The sequence below is a fragment of the Lynx canadensis genome, chromosome B1 (genome assembly GCF_007474595.2).
Source record: "Lynx canadensis isolate LIC74 chromosome B1, mLynCan4.pri.v2, whole genome shotgun sequence".
Taxonomy (NCBI): Eukaryota; Metazoa; Chordata; class Mammalia; order Carnivora; family Felidae; genus Lynx; species Lynx canadensis.
The window spans coordinates 198,323,580-198,346,977 of NC_044306.2; the positions used below are offsets into that span (position 1 = coordinate 198,323,580).

Genomic DNA, 23,398 nt, shown 5'->3' on the forward strand with positions numbered 1-23,398 from the left:
CCTCCTCCCTCCCACCCTCCTCCTCCCCTGCCCCCTCTCCCTCCCTCCCTCCCCTTCTCCTCCTTCCCTTCCCCCTCCTCCTCCTTCTGAAAATTGCGTGTTTCATTTGTTCTGGTGCATTTGTCAGGAACACAAAGGAAGAGGCTACATCTCATTTCAGAAAAGAAAAAAAAATAGGCTGATAGTATCACTTGCTAAGCAAGAGAGTTCTTAAAAAGCACAGCCTCTGAACAAAGCAGAGCTGGGACCTTCTATAGGTGATGGAAACCACAGAGGGAAGGGTTAGAGCACTCTAAGAAGTGAGAATGTCAGGGGATGGCTGGTATGTTGGCTATGAGAGCGTGGCTATAACTGGTTGACCGGCTTTCAGAAGTGTGGTTATGGAGAGGAGTTGTCCAAAAGGTACTCGCTTTGCACAACATCCCCCTGACTGCTTTCGACTGACAACCCCATATTGCCGATGTCCTGTTCACCGTGTGACACGTGGACGTGAGCTCGGGTTCCGTTGTGCCTGACAGCGCAGCCCATGAGGGGATGCGTGGGCTTTCTGCTTTTCTACGTGTAGCCCAAGCAGGGACTCTGTCGTAACCGCACAGCATATTCACTCTGCCCGTGAGTTCATCTTGGCTACGTTTGAGCTCCTGGAAGACGGAGCTTGTATAATCTAGTCATTTGCCAGACACTGACGTCTAGTGAAATCTCAGCCTATTGGAATATGTGATAACCTGAACGTGCCAGGACACAAGTGCACACAGTGAATCTCTAATGGCGGAATTTTAGAGCACACTTGGGATCGCTTGGAGGAGGCACATTGCATGCTAAGTCTTTTCTTCCTGAGGTTGCTCAGCTTAGACATCCAGGCGTCCTCTGTTACTAAAATGTTCACTAGATGTACGCTCTTGACCATTGACGGGAAACAAAGCCACACCAGAAAGTCACTTTGACCCTGGACGTCACTTGTTTGTGGTGGTCATTAAGTTTAGCTTTAGGACTTCCCTTAATCCTTCAGATTACATGTTACAACAGATCATTGTTACTTTTCTGTAGTTTCTGCTACAGATGTGGTATTTGTTTTTGTCTTCTATAGCATACATTTTATTCAATAATCATCTTAGATACGTTTCTTATGAAAATCTAATTTTTAAATTAAGTTAAAAATTCAATTAAATTTTTAAATCAAATTATAATTAATATATAAGATTGGATTATATTAGAATATAAAACTATTTTTTGAGCGTTTGGCAATTAAATGTATAAAGTCTGCTTTTGAAAAATTACAAGAATAAAATTACCAATATTTGTGATTATGAGTGTTAATTTAATAAAAGTCCAATTTCCTTTATTATGAAGTCCACATTTTCATTATGTATTTGGAGGCGCCTGGAGAAGAGCTCCCAGAAAACCGGTAACATTTTAACCAAGTTTGAAGGCTGCATGAGAATTTGCCATTGGCGAATTGGCAAATGCCATACGAATGGCAAAAAAATAAATGATAGGCTGTGACTCTCCGAGGACAGCCAGCTCTCATTCCTTCCTTCCTTCCCTCCCTCCTTCTCTCCTACCTTCCTCCTTCTTTTCCTCCCTCCCTCCCTTGTCTTTGTCCTCACTGAATTTCCAGAAGACTGCAAATTCTTTGCTCTCAATTGCTCAGATTCTCCAATCCAATTGAAAGAAACCGAGACTTGACCCACTCACTCCATTCCTTGCCTTTTGCCAATTGGCTTTTATTCTCCCGATGCCTTAAAATGCATTCAAATGCTATCACTGTGGTGAGTGATGAGGGAGATTTTAACCACTGGGCAGCTATGAGCCTGACCGACCCGGCCCAATACCCCCAGAGACTGATGATTCTGAGTAAGAAAGGAGTGTCAGGAAACCCGCCCTCAAATGAATTGTTTTCCATTATGATTTTCTGGTGCTTCAACTAAAGAATGTATTTGTGAAATAGTTAATGATACGAAAGGCTAAGCCATAGCATTTTAGAATTGGCAGGACATTTGGAGATGACCTAGAAAATAGTATTTCCGACTTTTTCGTGGAGAACAAATACTTCCTGGAAGGCCCAAATGTGGAGATGAGAATGTAACAGAGCAGATGGAAATAGGGTCCCACCTTCATTTTACTTGGAATAGCCTTAATTTAATCTGGTAAATGTCATAAAGTCCTTCCGGAGAGGACAACTCATTGTGATTGACAGTTGGGCTTCTCTGATGATTGGTGATGTTGAGCACCTTTTCACATACTAGTTGGCCATTTGTATGTCTTCTTTGGGGAAAAAAAAAATCTGTTCAGGTCCTTTGCACATTTTTTAATGGGGTTGTTTGTTTGTTTGTTTTTCCTATTTGTTTGTATTTCCAAGTTTAAGTTCCTTGAAGACTAGTGAAATAAAGGGCTCGTGCGTGGCTCAGTCGGCTAAGCATCCGACTCTTGGTTTCCATTCAGGTCATGATCTCAGGGTGGACGGGTTCAGGCCGACATCGGACTCAACACTGACAGAGTTGGGCTTGTTCGGGATTCTCTCTCTCCCTCTCTCTCTCTCTGCCCCTCCCCCATTCTCTCTCTTTCTTAAAATAAATAAACTTAAAAAAACAAAGACTAGTGAAATAAGCGGAACACAGAAAAACAAATACTGCGTGATCTCACTTACATGTGAAATTCAAAAAAAGCCCAACCTGTAAAACCAGAGAGTAGATTGGTGGTTACCCGGGGCGGGAAGGTGGGGAAAGGGGAGATCTTGGTCAATGGGTACAGAATTTCGGGATGAATGAGTCCTGGAGATCTAATGGACAGCATGGTAACCATAGTTAATAATACTGTATTGTATACTTAAAATTTGCTAAGAGAGTAGGTCTTAAGTGTTCTCACCACACGCACGCACACACAGTGATGGGTATGTTAATTGGCTTGACTATGGTAATTACTTCATAATGTGTGCGTCTATCGGACCCTCATGTTGTCCACCTTAACTATACACAGTTTTATTGATTGATTGATTGCTTGACTGATTGATGTATCTATTTATCTATCAAGTAGGCAAGCTGTAAAAAAAAAGCTCTGTGAAACAGTTTATTATCTTGGTGATGGGTTCCACCTCCCAGGTGGGAGGGGCAGAAGGAAAACAACGAATTGTTCTGACCCTGTCACTTTATAGAGACAAGAAGCAAGGTCGGGGAAGGCAGGTTTGGGAGGGTTTGGGAGACGCATGTGCACTGCATCATGTGGCTTTCTGGAAGTTTCCCTATCCCTTCCCCCAGCTCCTATCTCCTTGGCTTAAAGGGCCGGGCGGGGGTAAATTTCCCATTCCGCAACTTTTACAAGAAACCCCATGATACATGTGACACTTCCTTGGGAAGTTCAGACAATGCCTGATTACAGAAAGCTCTCTGCCGACACTCCCAGGCGTGTGATGCCATCAGCCAGTCATTCTACTTCTTCCCAGGATCTTTGCTTTTTTGCTAGCTCTCATCCTCCCCGGGAGTCTAAGGGGTGGGAAATAGGTCCCGCACAAGGGCAGGGGCTCCCCAGCCTCCCGGCGGAAAAAGGGTCTCTCCCTCTTCCCTCGATGATAAGATGTCACCACAATTACCTGGCTGCTGGAAATAGCTCTGGCATTTTTTTGATGGTGATGATGCGTAGCTCCCAAGCGCCTGTCAGGTAGATTTCTGCTTCTCCCTTTCAGCCTGCTCTTCTAGGAGGCCTGCCTTTATTTGCTCTGGGGCTGAGGTCATGTTTCAGCTCTTTGCTCTGTCCCCAGCCCCCCTTCCAAAACCACAGCCTCTTTTTCTTTGTTGATCCTTCAGTGAGTTCTGATGGGTCAGAGTAGGAATAAACTCCTTCTGCTTCCCTCTGCCGTTCGGTGTCCACTCAGCCTTGTGTCTCTGACCCAACTTGCGTCCATGGTATCTTCCGATTTTGTGCCATCCACAGATTTCATGAAAGGCTATGCCCTTCTTCCCAGACCCTTAGTGCAAAGAAGAGTCAGTCCGAATAGAGCCACACTGAACGCCTCCTCCCACCCCGACACCTGGCTGTTCTCTCCCCTTTGTTTGTATTTCCTCGGTCACACTTCAATCTGTCAGTTCAGAAACTATTTCTGTTGGGGTGGGAAAGGCACTAGTGTTTGAATTCTTACAGCTATGTCTGGGAACGTGGAAGAGGCTGGGGCTTTGGGTCTCTTTAAATGAACCCTAGGTCTGCCCTGACCCCCTGTGCGATCGCATCCAGGAACATTAAAGGCTCTGGAACTTTGAAAATGAAACTAGGGATACCGCGGACCCCTTCCAAGAATTATCGTGGCGATCAAATTGCATGAGACGGTGTATAAAGCACCTGACACAGGTCTGTTTCGTATTGGCAATTCAATAAAAGTGGATTCTTTCCTTCCAATCGTTTATGGTGAGGATTTGTGGCCGATGCCGCTTGCGGCCAGCCTGCACCTCTTGTCCTGGCTGCCTCGGCACATGCCGGCCCCGCTTTCAAAGCCAACATCTGCATGGACTTGTCCCAGTGCTTTCCCTCACCGCGGGAACTTATTTTGCTGCTCAAGGGGCCGGCAGGTGGACCCGCAAAGGAATGCCTCCTGGGCAGTTACTGTTAACCCATCAACAGAGGAGCTGGAACATAAACAGTCTGGCTCCCCCTCCCCGTTTGGATAACTCTGAGGTCCCTGTCTCACACTGGCCCACAGCGGTCACCAGCTCAATAACACAACCTTTATTATCTGCCTTTCCTCCCATGACCTAAGATGGCCCAAGGTCACACAGACTAAGAAATAGACCTCCTCGTGCAGTGTGAGCGCTTGATTAAAACACATTTCCTCCTCTACATGGAAGTGTGCAGACTCACGCCAGGAAATTGACCTGGAGGGTTTGCACCTATAGTAGGATTTCGCATCAGTGGAGAGATTGGAAACAACGTTTAAGGTGTGTGTTAATACGTGAGGAGATATGACTGGCTTCTACACAGTGAGAAACACTCTGAGTTCCCCGGTCATTATCACAGTCACAATGTGGACAAATATTGATTACCTATTATCGCCTATCTTAATTCCTGCCGAGCCGAGAAATCATGCTCCAAGGTGAGTCTCATACAGGGAGAAGCAGGTGGTAGACAGTGGGTGACGGTTGGGGGCGGAGATAATCCAAGCCAGAGGTGACAGGTGGGAACTGCGAGTTGGTGGAAGGGAGCTGATTAGACCCAGAGGCCCACTCCAAGGACATGGGAATGTGATCATTACTGAAGGATGGAGACTTGAGTCAGGAACCACGGGACCAGGACCGGGAGAGGGTTGGGGGGATTAGCGAGGTGGTTCTCGGAGAATTACAAGTGTTCCCAGCTTACTTTCCAGCACCCCACGTTCACAAGTGTATAAGGGCCACCAAACCTGAGCGCTAACTATGAGCTGGGCAGCAGAGCGCAGGCTGGCCCGCCCCAAGGGGGGAGTCCAGACAGACGGCCTCATCGGGATTCGGCAAACAGGAAGACGGTGGTACCACGCGTCCACCGCTCAGTGTGTGAGCGCCTCTGCCCTTGAACGCCATCAGTTTCACACAGCTGCCTCTGCCTTTTGTCACAATGGCTCCACTGATGACTTAACTCCCTTCTCGATACAGGTATCACCTCTGTTTCTGTGCCAGCTCATCCATTGTTGGCTGACCTGGAGCGGAAAATAGGTTGCTTAATAAATAGTCTCAGCATTGGTACAATACAGCCTATTTCTAGGTCAGCCGTACCTGGTGGGGAGGAAACAATGATCTCGTGGTTAAAAGGGAATGGGCTGCCCTATTAGGAGGGTGTCCCTTAGATGGTTAATTAACCAGAGACCTGGGATCCCAGCTCAGAGAGCACACTCTGAAGATGAGACTCAGGGGTGGACCCGCAGGCGAGCCGTGGGGGATAACCTTGGATGTTCTCCAAAGAGCTGGCCACACAAAATGCTCCCCAGAGAATGACTGATTTAGCATTTATATAGTACGCAGAATTGCACTTTCTCACTGCTGTGGACTTTTCTGGCAGGGGCCGTTTAATCCACTAGGACATTCGATCAAGTCCTTTTGAAAGTCCCCAGCCCTACACGCTCCCTTTATCCAAGCCGATCCCCTTCTCCAGTCCCTGACCAGGCGGCCAGCTCCACGTAGTAATCAACTGGGCGCCCTTGCATCGATCAGCCACTCCCCTTGACTTCGCTTGACCCCTCACACAGCTCACTTCTGACTATTTCTTGCTCTCGACACCTCCTACACCTCCTACCTGTACCCTCTAGAAAATCTGCTATTTATTGAAGTCTCCTAGAAAATATCAAATACAAACAGGAGCAGAGAACGTGGACTCCTGAGTAAACAGACACAACTCGGAACCCCAATATGGTTCATCTTTCCCAGCGACATGACCTTGAATGAGTTATTTAATCTTTGCCAGCCTCTTTAGCAATTCATCACTAAAATGGAGATGCGTGTAAGTGCTCAGTAAATCTTAGCAGTTATGACTGTTATTGACTGTGACTTTTATTCTATCATTGCGTAATAATAATATTAACAGTATAATTATCAATAATTTATCATAAGCGTACACTTACATAACTACAGATTATAAAATGTAAAATTACATAAAATTACATAAAATTATATAAAATTATATAAAATGTAAAATGATAAATACTTACATATTATTATTAGCTATTGTTACTATTAATAACTACAATTATCAATGTATTAAATATTATATAAAATGTAAAATGATATAAAATGTAAAATTATAAATACTTACATATTATTATTAGCTATTGTTACTATTAATAACTACAGTTATGAGTATTTTAACTTGTCATCATATTCATATGCGTGTTATGTTATGTAAATGCTCAGTCGTCTGAGGCGCATGTAATTATTCTCACTTTGCAAATGGGGAAACTGGGGTCTAGGAAGGTTCAATAATTTTCCCCTGGTGGCATTGCTGGTAGTAGCTGGCCCAAGAGTGAGAACACTTGGCATATAAACCCACTGTCTTTCTCATTCTTTTCTTCTTTCTTTCTTTCCCCTCTCTCTCTTTTAATATGACTTCCTTCTTTTATATTCTCTCTCTCTCTCTCTCTCTCTCTCTCTCTCTGTGTCTGTCTCTCTCTTTCCCCTTATCCTAGGGGGTTAGGGTCTTGACATCTGAATTTGGTGCTGCTCTGACACCTGACATTTATAGACAGGACTTGGAGGAATCGATATTTGCTGTATTGGATTACACTGAAAAAACACTACAGTTGAAATCAGAGTTTTGATCCGGGACCTCTTCGAATAATGAACAGGGATGAGAGTCCAGGCCACGGGAGGTGGTGAGAAATTCTGTAACATCTATCTGCCACGTAAGACGGTCCCAGCTCCAAAAACCAAGACATGCAGTGAGGCGTCATTCATCCAGGTCAGGGATGCACCCTAACACTATTGACATTTGGGGCTAGACGATTCTTTGTTGGAGACGATGCTCCTTGTAGCATGTTAAGCAACAGCCTTGGTTTTTACCCATTAGCTGACACCAGCGATTCCCCCTGAGTTTTGACAAGCAAAAGTATCAACAGACTTTGCCAAATGTCCCCTGGGGGGAAAATTACCCCCATTTGAGCACAACTGATTTGAGTCCGTTGGAGGAAGACCAGTTAGAAATAGTAAGAAAATGATTTTTGATTTTTGGATAATAGAACCGTTGGAGGGATGGATATGGAAGTGTCGCTGCCTAGGCAGGCCTGTAGAATTGGGGATTGGAAGGAAGGATTTACTTGGATTCTAGCTTTGCCCCTTTCTGGTTGCACTTGATTTAAATACGATTTAAATATCCAGTTTGTAACTCTGAGCCTGAGTATACTCAGTGGGGAGATAGTGTACAGACAAATGTTTGTCTCCTACCGAATTCAGATATCGAGACCCTAACCCCGAAGGTCCCAGCGTGATGGTATTCGGAGGTGGGGCTTTGGGGCAGTATTGAAGAGGATGAAATTATGAAGGTGGGGCCCTCATGAGGTGATCAGTGTCCTTGTAAGAAGGTCATCAAAAAATTGTCTCCACCATGTGAGGACACAGCTCCAAGAAGGCTGTGTACCAGTCAGGAAGAAAGCTCTCCCCAGAACCCAACCCTGATGGTGCACTGATCGTGGACCTCTCGCTTCCAAAACTGAGATGAAATAAATTTCCGTCACGAAGCCACCCAGCGTATATGGTGCTTTGTCGTGGTAGCTGGAGTAAACGAACACACAGACGTAATAATTTTGCCTATGGCTCAGGATTGTTGAAGGATTTAATTGAAGTAAATCCGTAAAGTGGCTTATGATGGTTTTTATTGATAGTTACTGGTTTCAAGAACATTTCAGCAATTAACTGCTTATGAAGTTTGGCAAGCATCGGTCCTACTAGACCTACTCTGCTGAAGAGGTGATATAATTGTAATTAGCTCATTACTGGTATGCCACAGAAAGCTGTTAAAAACTTGAAATTAGTTTGCCCTTAATTGGTTCATTCATTCCTTTGACAATTAGCAAACAAGTCAGACTCGGAACGAGCCCTCATGTAACTTACATTCAGGTGAATACACCAGCTTGACTTACAAGATGTAATCAGGACAGATTTTGAACAGAATTGAAAGCATAAATTATTTCATGACAATTCTGAGTGCTCTGGTGGAGAATTCCAGAGTTCTTTTCCAGCACATACCAGTGGAAACCTCTTTGTTAAGCAGCATCAGCACCCTTACCTATATCCACTGTGAATTGGTCGAATTGCTTAAGAAAACTTTCTTCATAAAGTATATGCCAGTAAAACTTAGGTTAGGGGAAAGAGTGATGATTTTGCTCAGTGTATTCCTGGAAATCATTAAAGGCAAACTTCTACTTTTTACATATACCTATACATTTATAAAACAGTATACTGCTTTTACATGTATATTACATATATATGTTTAAATCGATTTTACTGAGATATATTTACATGTAATAAAATGTACCCATTTTAAGGGTGCGGTTTGATTAGGTGTGAAAAAGTAGAAGGAGCAATCACTCGTCATGCTATTGCCAGACTCTACAATGTGGGCTAAAGATGGCCTGAAGGTGCTCCGTGAGATGGTTTGTAGCCGTCAGAATACACGTCTCCAAAAGCATTGATTCAGACATTTGAGAAGCTTCCAGCAGGCGGCAAGCAGAGGGCTCTTGGCAGAATATCCAACCCCTACCCTACATGGCAAGAGATTCTGGTTTACAAAACCCTGCCCATCCATTCTCTCGCTCATTTATCATTTCTTTATCGAACAAGATGAGCTATAAGGCACATAGGAATTCTTATCCCCACCGCATAAACAAGGAAACCAGGGAATAGAGAAGATCCGTGATGCATTCATGATCCGCATGGAGGGGCTTGGAGACAGGGACCCCCATCTAGGTTAGTCTTGGACACCGTGCAGTGGCCGTTCATCGTGTGCACGGCACCACATTCCATCCAAACACCCTTTCCTCAAGCATGCTAGTGGGTGTGGAACAGAAGAGCTCCGTTTGGTGCCACCAACAGCTCAGTGCCTTTGGTGACTGCTGAAATGTGTTTCCTACATTGTCTAGTTCAAGACCTTTCTAAGCCATAATGTTAAAATTACCCCATGCTTCATCTCAACTCAATCCAATTTCTTTCAATGCAATAATTACGTGGACCGTCCACTTGACCCGTGGGCCAAAGCAAAACAAAAACATAAAACAATGGGCTCCACTGGGATCCTTAAGCATCAGCCAGCCACTCACTTCAACAGGGCGTGTGACGTCTTAGAAGGTGAGATTGAAATGGAAGGATGGACTGAGGCCATTTGATGGATTGGTGATTCACGGGATGTTTGTCGGCTTGGCCTGTGTTAACAAAACTCCCCAGGCTGGGGGACTGAAAGCACAAAAATGTATTGTCACAGCTCTGGAGGCTGGAAATTCCAGATCAAGGTCTGGCAAGGCCAGTTTCGGACCAGGGTCCTCTTCGCGGCGTATAATTGCCACCTTCTCACTCTGTCCCCACGTGGCCTTTCTGTTGCACGCACTCACAGAGGGAAGGAACAATGTCTTCGGGGTCTCTTCTTATAATGACACAAATTCTATTGCAGGGCCCAAGCTTTATAACCCATTTAAGTATAATTACTTCATTAGAGGCTCCATCTGCAAACACTTGCACTCTGGGGATTAGGGCTTCCATATATGAATTTGCGGGGAACACAAACCTTTTCCACCACGTCCCCCCAAAAATTTGCGTCCCTTTGAATGCAAAGTACATTCATTTCATCCCAACAGCCCAAAAGTCTTAGCTTTTGTCAGCATCAACGGCAAAGTCTAAAGTCCAAAATCTCTTCTAAATGTCATCGAGGGGTGTCTGGGTGGCTCAGTCAGTTGAACATCCAACTTCCGCTCAGGTTATGATCGCCACGGTTTGAGCCCTGCCTCTGGTTCACCGCTTCAAATCCTCTGTCCCCCTCTCTCTCTTCTCCTCCCCACTTATGCTTTCTCTCTCAAAAATAAACAAAACATTCAAAAGAATAAGGGTCATCGAAATCAGGTGTGGGTGGAACTCAAGCTACGGTTCATCTTGAGGCAAATTCCTCTCCAGCAGTGACCCTTGTAAAACCAGACAAGCTGTGTGCTTCCAAAAGGCAATAGTGGGGCTGGTGTAGGATAGAGAGTCTCATTCCAAAAGGGAGAAATAGGATATAAGAAAGGGGGGACGCCTGGGTGGCTGAGTCGGTTAAGCGACCAACTTCAGCTCAGGTCATGATCTTGCGGTTTATGAGTTCAAGCCCCACATCAGGCTCTGCACTGACAGCTCAGAGCCTGAAGCCCGTTTTGGATTCTGTGTCTCCCTCTCTCTCTGCCCCTCCCCCACTCACCCTCTGTCTCTCTTTCCTTCAAAAATGAATAAATATCTAAAAACTTAGGAGCGCCTGGGTGGCTCAGTCGGTTAAGCGTCCAACTTCGGCTCAGGTCACGATCTCGCGGTCCGTGAGTTCGAGCCCCGCGTCGGGCTCTGGGCTGATGGCTCAGAGCCTGGAGCCTGCTTCCGATTCTGTGTCTCCCTCTCTCTCTGCCCCTCCCCCGTTCATGCTCTGTCTCTCTCTGTCTCAAAAATAAATAAACGTTAACAAAAAATTTAAATAAAAACTTTAAAAAAGGAAAGAAAGGGGTGAAGGGTCCCAAGCAGACATACAACCTATTGAGACAGATGCCATTAGGCCTTAAGGCTTGACGATGCTCCGCCCACCAGGCCCACTGAGGCAGCAGTCCCATGGGATGCAGGCAGTCAGTCCACAGCACATGCAATGGAAAGGCACTGAAAGCCTTTATACCTGAGAATAACCTGTATAAAATAGAATTTCAGAAATATCAAACTGGCTTGGGAGAGAAGGATAATTCTAGTTTACCAAAGAGCAAAGTATGTGACGTAAACGAGAAAGCTGTTGTGATAATGCATTTGCTTACCCTTCCCCATTCCATCCATTCATTGTACATTTGCCGAACTATGGCTATTTGCCGTGTGGCACACCGATCGTTGAAGGTGCAATAGCAGATCGGACAGACCGACCCCTGCTTCCAGGGGACTTATTTTCTAGCACGCACAATGGCCTGACTGCAGCGCGGCAGTGGGGGTAAGGCAGAGGGGTCAACGGAGGATATGATTCAGAAGTATTGTCAGCAAAGCGTGCATCTGTGTGGATGTGAACGAAGCAGAGGCAGGGAAAACTGGAGGCATCCAATAAAGTACATTTTGAGGAGTGGCCACTCTTTTTGTAATCATTGTAGCATAAATACAGGAAGTGAGTGGCAGTCATATTTATTTGGGGCTGTGGGAAAGCTAGCCGACTCTGGTTACTATGCCAGGTGCTTGCAATATGGCAAAAATAGCCTGAGGCAGGTTAAAGTAAAGGGAGACCCTTCATTTATTCGTTCCTTCAACAGATATTTACTAAATGCCACCCACGTGTCAGGTACTATTTGAGGCACTGAAAATATAGAGGTGAACACAGTTCACCAAGTCTCTGTTTCTCCGGAGCTAACATTAAATGGAAAAGACTGACAAGTAAATAGGTACAGGGTGCAGTTGCAGATTGGGCTCGTGAGGTAGAAGGAAAATTCAAATGGGGTAAAGGATCAGAAAGGGATGGAGAAAGTGCCACTTTAGAAAGCATGGCGCGGGAAGGACTCTCTAGAGAGAGGACATTTGAGAAGAGCTCTGAACAAAGCTTTGAGCTGAGTCACTTCAACCCTTATTGAATCCCAACAGAGCACAAAGCTTGGTGGGAGATCCTAGTAATAAGAGTAATAAATCAGGAAACAGAACAGAATCACAGCAGCCCACATAAGGCACTGTTTTTGGTGAATCTCACGCTGAACTAACTCTCTCTCTTTCATTCTCTCTTCCTCTCAATTGCATATGGTCCCCCCCTCCCCCCGGAAATCATTTATCTCAGAACCATACAATGTGCGTCTGCAGCAAAATGAGACATTAGAAAGAGAGGGGACTTTTCTGAGTAGGAACTATCCCCTACGATTCACAAACAGTGATTTCCTCCATATGCAAAGTCTGCACCTTGTGATTGTCCGTCCTGTGTCCCAACTCTTTCTCCAGTGGAAAATGCGCCATGCTGAAAGTAAGCCAGGGTACTGGGTAACTTTTACTCACCCAGCAGAGGTCTGGCATCTGGGGCCAAACTGGGCAAATATAGTCCCTCTTCCCCTACATGGCAGCTATCTGGATACACATGTCCAGGTGAAGGATGCTTTACCTTTTCCTCTGATGTGTTGGTATGAAGCTGCTCCGTATTCTGGTTTCCTTCCTCTGCACAATCCATACTCCTTGAATGCTCTCCTTTATTCCTTTTTGTTTGTTTGTTCGTTTTCTTTCTCTGAAACAGTGAGGGCAAAACTACGGACCAGGGGCTTCACTAGGTACAAAAATACCAACATCGGTCATATGTTGTCCTTTGCCTTTAAGACTTACCGTGTATCGGGAAGAAAAGCTTGGAAAACAAATCCATCATATGGTGAAAGTGTTACAGCGGAGAGACAGCTGTGAGCTCCAGTAGTAGGGAAAAAGCTACGGGAACGATGGCCCAAGAGAATTGGCATGTGGCCGGGGCAGATCCCTGGGAGCTGAGAGAAAGAGCCAGACACGCACGGTTAGTCTCATGAGAAAATACAAGCATTCAAGGAACTCCCCCTCAGAACTGAAGCTCAGTGTTCCTGAGGACAGTCCTACAAATCATTTTGGAAACCAGGTACTGAAGACGTTTCATGGTGTCAAAGACCCTTTGAGTGTCATGGGGTCATCCAGTACGACCACACAAAAGAAGACTGTTACCTCCCTTGTTTCAGAGACTAGGGATTCTAATTGTGTTTTCTGAGTTGGGTTTAAATGGAATTGGATTTTTCTCTCTTTATCTGTTATGTCAAATGACTCTTTCTCCAGTTCAAGGTATCAGCCCCTTAAAAACATGGACTAGATTAGGCTTCCCCCATTACCTCACAAAGGTAATGGCGATATAAAGGTATAATAAATGGAATAAAACATGTGTAGGGCTTGGTCGAATTTGCAAAGCAACATCATATGCAACATTAACTTTGGGGTTAGCTATTTCCCCGTTTTACGTGTTTTTTTTTTAATATATATATATTTTAGAGAGAGGGTATAGGCTGGAATGAAGGGCAGAGGGAGAAAGAGAAATTTTTAAGCAGACTCCCCACTCAGAGCAAAGACCGACGTGGGGCTTGGTCCTGTGACCCTGGTATCATGCCCCGCACTGAAATCAAGAGGCAGACACTTAACCAACTGAGCCACCTAGACACCCCCCCGTTTATACATGTTAATGGAGGTGATGAGGGTCCAGAAATGTCACATGGGTTGTCCCATGATGCAAACACAATTGGAAGAGGTTGAACTAGAATCCGGGTCTTTGGGCTCCCAGATAATGCAAATTTTTCTCTAACATTTAGCTGTTACTTTCATCAGAGGAAGCAAAAATTTCCGATAGTAGTTGGAGACCTAAAGGAAAACCATCCATTCCACCCTGACTGACTAATCTACCAGCCCGTCCCTGCATTTATTACTCATCCCCAGCCTATTTACACTAAGTTGTCAGGTTTTTGTAGAAAGGATACAGGAAGCCTGGGAGCGGCTGTCAGCTCTTGAGATGTTCTCTGCTCTACCTCTGAATGCAGGTAGCCCGGCATGCCTCAGCGAGCTTGGGTAAGAGGCATGGTTTCTCGGTTAGATTGCTTACGTCCGTGGGGCACGATTCCCTTTCATGTAAGGTCTTGTCAAGCAGCTGGGATAAAGCACGAGCCCTAAGGTTACTGGATATAAGTGCTTTTATCTTTTCATTTATTTAAGAAAAGCATAATATGGAGACAGAACTGGTGTTTAATGCTTCAGAACAAGGGGGCTCTGTCCTAATAAAGAACCAAAACTTTTGGAAGGCTTTGGTCCATGATCAATACATACCTCTCGTTCTTAAAATTTGTGTGTGTGATAGGCATTTTTTTAAGTTTATTTATTTTGAGAGAGAGAGAGAGAAAGAGAGAGTGCAAGCAGGGGAGAAGGGCAGAAAGAAAGGGAGAAAGAATATCAAGGAGGCTCCGGGCTCAGTGGAAAGTTCCACAGGGGGCTCGATCTCACAAACCATGAGATCGTGACCCGAACCTAAATCAAGAGTTGGATGCTTAACCAACTGAGCCACTCAGGGGCTCCCTGTGCAATAGGCATTTTTAATCTCCTTTTTAACAGTGGAGAAAACTGCCGGTTAGAGAAGAAGGAAGGAAGATAGTACTTTGAGAGCATTTGCCAGATGTTAGGGGCTCTAAGAGTTTTACATGTATTACATTATTTACTTTTCATAATAATCCCATAAGACAGGTAACACTTTTTCTCCTTCACAGGTAAGACTCAGCGAGAACCAAATAGGTTACATAATTTGCCCCAAGTCTCCAGATAGTAAACATGGTGTTGAGACAAGATGGCTGGCAACAGCCCCATGATCCTCCTACCAGCGTTGGGTTGCCATGTTGCGTTGCCATTTTGATCATATATTGCTTCCTTCAGTCCTTTTGTTCACCCTGGGAACCAGGTATTGGGATTCCCATCTTTTATATGTTAAGAAACTAAGAGGCATGCTTGAATTCCCATAGCAGATCTGATACTCAACTCCAAGTACCAGAACATCACATCCCCCATTGTTCTCCTACACTCAGGTTCCTGATAACAAGACAAATTTGGACCGTGCCTTTTTTTCCCCTGATTTTTTAAAAGTGCATTTATTTATTTTGAGAGAGAGAGTGCATGAGCAGGAGAGGGACAAAGAGAGGGAGAGAAAGGACCCCAATAGGGCTGCACTGTCAGTGCAGAGCCCAGTGCGGGGCTCAAACTCACGAATGGTGAGATCATGACCTGAGCCAAAACCAAGAGCCAGATGCTCAACCAACTGAGCCACCCAGGTTGACCCAGAACCATGCCTTTTAAATATATATCCTGCAATATATATCATTTATATTCTCAAGACTGTATTAGGGCAGTGATGAAATGGAAACAATTTGCCATGTTACATGGGCTGATTTCATTTTTTAAAAACCATTACGTCATTCTTCAAATTAATTGGTGAAAAAATCCAGTTGTAAAGGAGCTTGTTCTCATTTGAACAATCACTTTTTTTGGAGGTGGAAGGAGCAGACATTCTAAGACAGCTCAGATGGACGCAAATGTCACAGGCTGTGGACTGTGGGACTTTAGAGGAGAACTACAGTCCCATGGATCAGAGAGTTTCCCCACCAAACGGCAGGGCCAATCAAACATTCCTCACTTCTCCAAACCAAAGCTCCTTTGAAATCACTAGGTCTATTTCCAAAAGCCCTTGGGCTTTGCCATCCATAATCCTTTCTTATTATTTTTAACACAGGGTCATGCCCTTTGAGTCTTGATGTCTTGTTTTCTTTGGCTCTTAGGAGGCTCAAGTTTTTAGATCCCTTCTCGACTTCAATAGAAGTACTATTCCTGAGACACCTCTTGCAGGGTTTCCTTAGTTGTCAAACCTTGTGCCATTAAAAAAAAAAAAAAAAAAAAAAAGAATATCTCCCAAGCTATCCTTGCTGACTTCAATGATTGTATGGGAATCAACAATTGTAACTGAATTTTTTCCAAAGTTCAATCTACAGCTTCTAGGTAAAGACAGATTTGAAATAACGAAAGCTTAGGGTTTGCTGTTAGCCTGGTAAGGTATTGTTTGTATCACAATTGCTATGAGTTAAGCTTCCTGATCCTTAGATTTCACATCTCAAAACTTTAAGGTCTATTGTCCATCATGAACGATTGTTCTGGAGATTGAGGGAGATCATTCATTCACTCACTTCTTCGCTTCCTCATCATCCATTCAGTCAGTAAGTTCTATGGGCTTACTAAGTGTATCTAGGATTCTGTCCATCATTGGAAACGATAGAGATTACAGTGCTTACGTTTCTATTCTCCAGGAGTGCATAAACTATTAGGAGAGACTCGTGTGCAAAATTAACAGTTGGTATGAGGTCTGCTAAGAGGGTGTATGCATAGAAGCCCCAGGAACACCAAGGGGTAAGGAGAGGCTTCACCATCTAACATTGGCCAGGTGTTGACTGGTAGAAAAAACATAAAGGAATCAAGGTGCCTTTCCTGAGCACGAGAAAATTAAGTAAGGACTTAACGAATGAGAGTAAGCCAAACTGGGAGGAGATTGGGGCAGGGGCATAAGAGAGGCGTGCTCTTTTTTTTTCATATCCACACCTAAGACAAAATTTGAATTGCAAATAAGTGCTTAGCATTTTAAAACTCTTTGATTCTAAATAAAGCCAATTTGACCTCAAAACCTGCCTTTGGTTGCATGTAACCAAAGCTATTACTGTTCGGTGTTTAATGCTGAATCTTCTTCATAGCGTCCCAGACTTAGGAGCTATTCTTTGAAGTACACAAAAGATAAGATCCTGTGGGGACTGGACTTTCTGAACATTGAGAGATTAATTTACACCGCCAAAAAAATGAAATCAACCTGCCACGAATCAAAGTTCCCATTCTTATTTTCCAGGGCATTTCACAGGAGGATTTTCCCACTATGGAAAAAGTAAAAGATAATAGAAAAATCACTCTCGTGCTACTTTGGAATGAAAACAAACAAGAGAGTCATGCTCTGATGGGGAAGTTAGCAGGCTGTCATTGATACGTCTCTATAGGCAGGAAAAAGCATTCCACATAGAAAAAAAATGCTTCCCCAATCAAGTAATTCAATCTATTTACGTCTCCTTGTATGTACACCTAATAGGAGTGCAGCACCATATTCTATTCCATAAAACCTGCTTAGATTAAGGATGAGCATCATATTAGGAAAAGAAGATGAGCATTTTGATTTAGGTCTGTCTGTACCACTTTGATGGAGTGACCTTGGGCGGGTCTTTACCTCCTTGCTAATATTCAATGGTTTTAATAGCATCCACCTCATCCTCAAGTATAGACTGATGGGTGTAAAATGACTGTAGGTGCTATCATGCAAAATTAATGTAAGTTATTGACAAAATTACAGTTAGAAAATACCCCGATGGGAATTCATTTTGAGTTACACCTTGCCTCACTTCATTCACAAGGCTGGGAACATAGCAAAAGATACCCAGGGTTTTGTGATCCCTTCTGTCTTATTCAGCTCGTGCTGCTAAAACAAAATGCCATCACTGGGTGGCTTAAATAGAAGATATTTATGTTTCACGGTTTTGGAAGCTGGGGAGTCGCAGGTCCAGGTGCTGGCAGATTTGGTGTCTGATGAGAACCTTCCTCCTGACGTAGACAGTTGTCTTGTTGCGGTATCCTCAATGGCTCTTCTTTTAAGGGCACTAACCCCATCATGATGATTCCACCCTTGTGTTCCAATTACCTCCCAAAGGCCCCACCTCCAAATATCAACATGATGAGGATTAAGGCTTCAACATATGAACTTTAGGGGGACACAAAGGGACACACAAACACTCAGTTCAGGAACCTGCCCTTGATTTATGGGTAATTCATATTGTTGCATCATTCAAACTAATTGTCAATCTCTTGACTTTTTCGGGACCTTGATCTCATGTTACCTATACAGACCTCTGCACCCTACTTCTTCCTCTTTTTGTAAATTATTAACCTCACCACCCATTCATCAACCCCTGAAACATTTTTTTTAATAGAACTTGTACGAATGCATGAGGACAATTTAAGGTCCTCCCATTCTGGAGGAAGTCTTACCCATACTAATGACCAAGCTCCTTCAAAAGAAGGATGAGGTATCTACCTAGTACAGCTCTTAGTACCAAGTAGATGTTTGTGTGACATTGGTCACCTTCTGTCACCTTCCTCACTGTCCTCATCCTCCTCCCTAACTTTGAGGGCATAAGTGGGAAGAATAGGAATATTGTTCATTGAGCATCAGGTTCCAAAGCCTAATTCTGCCCTTTGCTAACTTCAGGAATTTGCTGAAGTTGATTAAGATCACTGGCATACATCAGTTGACACACATCAGAGAATAATCAGAGAGCCTGGAGACCCTACAATGGGTTCCCGCACAGGGAATGCAATACTGGTGGGAGGAGGAGTAGGATTGTATAATTTTGTTCTTTGTGCTTGGTCCTCATTCTGACACCAGAGTGCAATGTGAGGTTGGGTTAGCTGCTGTGTTTGGAAGGGGCTGGAGGCTTCAATGTGTTTCTGAGAGAAGGGGCATCATTACCTGGTTGCTGAAGATCATTCTTAGTCTCCAGGGAAGTGTTTCTCAAAGAGGGTTCTACAGGGGAGGAAGTATGAACCTCTTCTTCTTCTTCTTCTTCTTCTTCTTCTTCTTCTTCTTCTCCTTCTTCTTGAGAGAGAGAGAGAACAAGAGGAGGAGGGACAGAGGGAGAGGGAGAGCGAGAATCTTAAGCAGGCTCCATGCTCAGTGCAGAGCACAATACGGGACTCGATCTCATGACCTACCATGAGATCGTGACTTGAGCCAAAATCAATAATCGGACGCTTAACCAATTGAGTCACCTAGGCACCCCAAGGATTAATCTAATATTCTATACGAAGTTTCCAAGAAAGAAGAATCTGGAAGAAAGCAAATCTAAGCCCTTCACCCTGGATCTTCTGCCCCATAACTGCTCCTGGTATCATGGAATCTCTAGAATACCCATTTATTCAGAATCCTGCCTACGTCTGGGAAGCGAGCCCAGAGGAGGAGGAGATGGGATGAGATTCCTGAATGTGAATGGTTCAGTGACATTGAGAATGTGGCTGTGACATTCCTCTCATAGGGATGGATTCTCTTGGATCTTTCTCTGGAGAGCCCGTGCAGAGGTGATGTGATGGTCAAATGCAGTCACCTTCTCTCACTGGGGCATCCCTGACCAAATCTGTGAGAACTCCAGGTCCGACCCAGAGAAGCACCATGTGCAGTGAAAAGAGGGCTTGCATGGGACACTGAGGAATAATATTTAAAACCAAAGAGACCACTCTTAAGCAGGGCATTCTTGATGTAGGACAATCCAATGTCATGAAACTACCATAAAAAAAAATTATATCCGGGGTGCCTGGGTGGCTCAGTCGGTTGAGTGCCCAACTCTTGATTTTGGCTCAGGTCATGATCTCACAGTTCGAGGGTTCAAGACCCATGTTAGGCTCTGTGCTGATAGCACAGAGCCTGCTCGGGATTCTCTCCCTCTCTCTCTGCCCCTCCCCCACTCGTGTTCTCACTCTCTCTGTCTCAAAAATAAATAAATGAGACTAAAAAATACAATCTCCAAACACTGTTGATGCCCTCCTCTATCCTGTCTTACTCTTGCCAATTCCTTCACAAAGGATGGAAGATCTTAAAGTGGGGTCGTCTATCTCAGAATTGTGATCTTTTTCCAGTTGTATGGATAGGTAGATAGATAGATACACAGATACACAGATACATAGGTAGGTAGATAGATAATAATTACGTATATATAACTAGAAAAAGAATACATGTATATACATCAAAATATACATTGCTTTGCTTTTAAAGTTCTATAAGTTGCAATATAAATATGGAAATATGGAAATTGTGAGTCAAACACATATGAGAAATACTGTGAAATGTCTGCAGGATTTTTCAGAAACCTAAAAATGAGTATGAATTGTATATTTCAAAGAAGGAAAGGGACTCTCTAGTATGTGCCAAGCTCACTTGGCTATGAGATTAAAAACAACAATAACAACCCCCCCCCCCAACTGCCAACTGTATCTGTAGCTAAGTGTTCAGAGGAGCCCATGTTGGTATGAATATAAGATCCTGAGCCAAAGGCACCCAGGGGCTCTTGTCGTGTCTGCATAGACTAGCCTCACGCCTCAGGACAAGAAAGCTGTAGGATTCAGGGATGAAGCGAGTCCTCCGTTTAGTTGAGGTATGCGGGTGAACTTCCTTTGTCCTCAGGACCCCAAGTGAGGCAGCAGGCGGCCAACCAGGGTTAAGGTCCCAGTGAGCTGGGGGGGGGGGTCCCCTGACATCAGGCAGGGGCAGTAGCCTAAGCCCCAACAGAAGAGGGTGTCCAGGCCCAGCCTGAGAGTTTGGCTGTGAAGGAGAAATGAACAGGGGTTCATGGAGCATCTTTCTTTTTTTCAATGTCTATTTATTTATTTTTGAGACAGAGAAAGAGACAGAGAGAGAGACAGAGAGAGAGACAGAGAGAGAGAGAGAGAGAGCACAAGTCGGGGAGGGGCAGAGAGAAAGGGATACAGAATCGGAAGCAGACTCCAGGCTCTGAGCTGTCAGTGCACAGCCGGAGGCAGGGCTCGAACTCGGGAACTGCGAGATCACGACCTGAGTGCAAGCAGGGTGCTTAACCAGCCCCCAGGTGCCCCTCACGCAACATCTTGTAAACTGTGCAAAGTCTTGTAAACTGCGGAAAGGTCAACTATGTCCGGCGTCCCTGAGACGGGGGATCATTTAAACATCTCCGTTGCCAACAACTCTCGGGCGCTTACACCCAGACTTGTGCCGGGCTGACACCCTCCTCGGTGCTCTCCGTGCAGTAACTCCGCGAATACTGTTGTTACCCACACTGTTATTTAACACTACTATTATCCCCACTTGAGATGATGTGCAGGGAGGTTTACAAATGTGCCCAAGACCAGTGGTTCCTGAGCTGGGGAGCTGGGCTCCGCCCCTCACAGCCTGACTCCCAGCCGGGCTCTCCAATTCTGTCACTTAGCACATAATAAGCCCATAATAAGCACATAATAAGCCTATTATTGTCCTGGGTTTAGGAATGAGGAAATTGAGTCTCGCAGAGTACCTGTAATTTGCCTACAGTCACGCCACTGTTGAAATGCGCAGCTCCCTTTTCAGGAGAGAAGGATGTCTCCGGTTGAAGTCACCGGGCCCCCAAACCTAGTGCACCAACACAATATACAGGTTTCAGGTTTGGGGATAATTGTCTGCCATTTGGGGTTGTCTGCACCATTTTCCCTGAGCCATTAACAGCAGCCGGATAATCAATTTGACCAGGTACAGTGACAGCCTTTGGGGAACAGCAGACAATATTTCGTATTTAGGTAGAAAATGCTTTATATTTATATAGTCAATTATGCTTCTTGAGGAGGCTTTCACATCAGATTTTCCACATGATTTGGTTCGCCCAGCACCTGTGGAGAACTTTCAAAAGGGTGCTGGATTTAGATTCTGATCTGTTTGAATCCCGGTTCAGCCACTTAACCACCCTGCGATCAGAAATAAGCCTCGTAAATCACCCGAGGCCAGGAAGGTCCTTTAGAAAATAGGGTGAGCCTGGCAAGCCCGGGGGGAGGGGGGGCGTGAGGAGGAAATTAAGTTAGTATCTACAGAGTGCTGTGAGACATGAGCTACCTCCTCACAGTTTCACCTTTTCACCGTCGAGCCCCACTGTACACTGGGGGCTGGTCCGTACTGGGCAAACCGTCCTTCTAGTGTAATGCCCAAAGTTCCGAAACCTCCCACAAAAGTCCACCAGAGTCGTAAGTCAAAGCCAAGCGGCAAGGGTCGTTTATTGCAGGTTCGAACCTGGTCCTCTGCGCACTCGTCGCCGGTGACGCAAGAGGCCACGATCAGGGTTGGTACAGCGTTTTTATAGACAGAGACAAATAGCACAGGGGAGGTTTCAAATTATGAGGGGCCTGATTAGTTGATTTTAAAGTAAGGACATTTGTTGTTCTCTGATTGGGCGTCCTTTGTCTGTCCTTTGGCGGGAAGGCTTTGTCCGTTACTTGTGGGAGGAAAAAAGGGGGAAGGGGGTAGGGTAGGTGGGGAATGTGCTAAGCAAGCAGGTTTACAGAAGCGAGAAATGCCGGTTAGTTTATGTATAATCACTCATTCCATTACATATCAGACTACATTTAGGAAGGTTTACAACCCATTCTACTACACAGCGGGTTACATTCAGGAAAGGCCTCACAATGCTCGTAGCAAACAGCAAGCAAAACAGACTTCTCAGCAATTGTATTTCTTATCAAAGATCCATAATAAGCAGAAAAGAGAACTTTAGCTTTAAACTAAGGCAGGGCTGTCATTTGGATTTAAAGCTGTTCTTTTCATTCCCCCCTTTTCCTTGTGCCTAAAGAGCCAATCTTGGGTCTTTTAAGCCTCTGTTTGTAATGTCTCTAGCGGTAGGTACTGAGTTCGTAAGACCATTAATTGTACAGCATTGAACCTGTCTTGGACAAAATTAATAATTTTGTTTATGATGCAGGGGCCTAATGTGAGAGCGAGAAGTAGGATGGCTAGAGGCCCGAGTAAAGCGGAGAGCAGGGTAGTTAACCATGGGGACGCACTGAACCAGGATTCAAACCATCCAGCCTCCTGTTCTCTTTCCTTTTTTCGTTTATTTAGCCCTTCTCGGACCTTGGCCATAGAATCTCTTACTATTCCTGTGTGGTCAGCATAGAAACAACACTCTTCTCCTAGTGCTGCACAGAGACCACCTTGCTGTAGGAACAGCAGGTCTAATCCTCTCCTATTTTGTAAAACTACTTCCGAGAGGGAGGTTAGGGACCTTTCAAGCGAAGTGATGGCAGTTTCAATTCTTTCCATATCTTTGTCAACCGCTTCTCTAAGTATACTAAATCCCTTGTTTTGTATAGTTAAGGCCGAGATCCCTGTCCCTGTTCCGATGGCCCCGAGTCCGAATATGGTGGCTAGTGTTAGAGCCCCTGCAGTAATGAGTGCTCTCTTAGTTACTCTTTTGGGTGCTATCCACATCTGGTCTACATACTCAGTTGTGTGGTATATGATTTTTGGGAACACAATTACCATTACACAGAATTCTGACTGATTGAACATATCCTTGTAGAGACAAGGGGTTAATCCCGCATAAGAACAAAGCCACCATGAGTTATTT

General features: G+C 44.6%; 1 long non-coding RNA gene across 1 annotated transcript; it reads left to right on the top strand.

Annotated features, from left to right (window-relative positions):
• The first annotated feature begins 365 nt into the window (after positions 1-365).
• Positions 366-22,959, top strand: LOC115512812. Its single transcript, XR_003968497.1, has 3 exons — positions 366-377; positions 14,171-14,180; positions 22,857-22,959. It is a non-coding gene; the product is annotated as an uncharacterized LOC115512812 (long non-coding RNA).
• Positions 22,960-23,398: the final 439 nt, after the last annotated feature.